We start from the raw sequence: 1,210 nt of genomic DNA, 5'->3' as shown, positions 1-1,210 counted from the left end.
AGCGCTCTCCCCCTGAGCGCTGTCCCCCTGAGGACTGTCCCCCTGAGGGCTGTCCCCCCCCCTGACCGCTGTCCCCCTGAGGGCTCTCCCCCTGAGGGCTGTCCCCCTGAGCGCTCTCCCCCCTGAGCGCTGTCCCCCTGAGGGCTGTCCCCCTGAGCGCTCTCCCCCTGAGGCGGCTCTCCCCCTGAGCGCTCTCCCCCTGAGGGCTGTCCCCCTGAGGGCTGTCCCCCTGAGCGCTGTCCCCCTGAGCGCTCTCCCCCTGAGCGCTGTCCCCCTGAGGACTGTCCCCCTGAGCGCTGTCCCCCCTGAGCGCTCTCCCCCCTGAGCGCTGTCCCCCTGAGGGCTGTCCCCCTGAGGGCTGTCCCCCTGAGCGCTCTCCCCCTGAGCGCTCTCCCCCTGAGGGCTCTCCCCCTGAGGGCTCTCCCCCTGAGCGCTCTCCCCCTGAGCGCTCTCCCCCTGAGCGCTCTCCCCCTGAGGGCTCTCCCCCTGAGGGCTGTCCCCCTGAGCGCTCTCCCCCTGAGCGCTCTCCCCCCTGAGCGCTGTCCCCCTGAGGACTGTCCCCCTGAGCGCTGTCCCCCTGAGCGCTCTCCCCCTGACCGCTGTCCCCCTGAGGGCTCTCCCCCTGAGGGCTGTCCCCCTGAGGGCTCTCCCCCTGAGGGCTGTCCCCCTGAGCGCTCTCCCCCTGAGCGCTGTCCCCCTGAGGGCTGTCCCCCTGAGGGCTCTCCCCCTGAGCGCTCTCCCCCTGAGCGCTCTCCCCCTGAGGGCTGTCCCCCTGAGGGCTGTCCCCCTGAGCGCTGTCCCCCTGAGCGCTCTCCCCCTGAGCGCTGTCCCCCTGAGGGCTGTCCCCCTGAGCGCTGTCCCCCCTGAGCGCTCTCCCCCTGAGCGCTCTCCCCCCTGAGCGCTGTCCCCCTGAGGGCTGTCCCCCTGAGGGTGTCCCCCTGAGGGCTGTCCCCCTGAGCGCTCTCCCCCCTGAGCGCTGTCCCCCTGAGGGCTGTCCCCCTGAGGGTGTCCCCCTGAGGGCTGTCCCCCTGAGGGCTGTCCCCCTGAGGGCTGTCCCCCTGAGGGTGTCCCCCCTGAGGGCTGTCCCCCTGAGGGTGTCCCCCTGAGCGCTCTCCCCCTGAGCGCTGTCCCCCTGAGGGCTGTCCCCCTGAGGGTGTCCCCCTGAGGGCTGTCCCCCTGAGGGCTGTCCCCCTGAGGGCTGTCCCCCTGA

This window comes from Cnephaeus nilssonii (genome assembly GCF_951640355.1).
Source record: "Cnephaeus nilssonii genome assembly, chromosome: 13".
In the NCBI taxonomy this organism is placed as follows: domain Eukaryota; kingdom Metazoa; phylum Chordata; class Mammalia; order Chiroptera; family Vespertilionidae; genus Cnephaeus; species Cnephaeus nilssonii.
Note: the sequence above shows the minus strand (reverse complement) of the source record.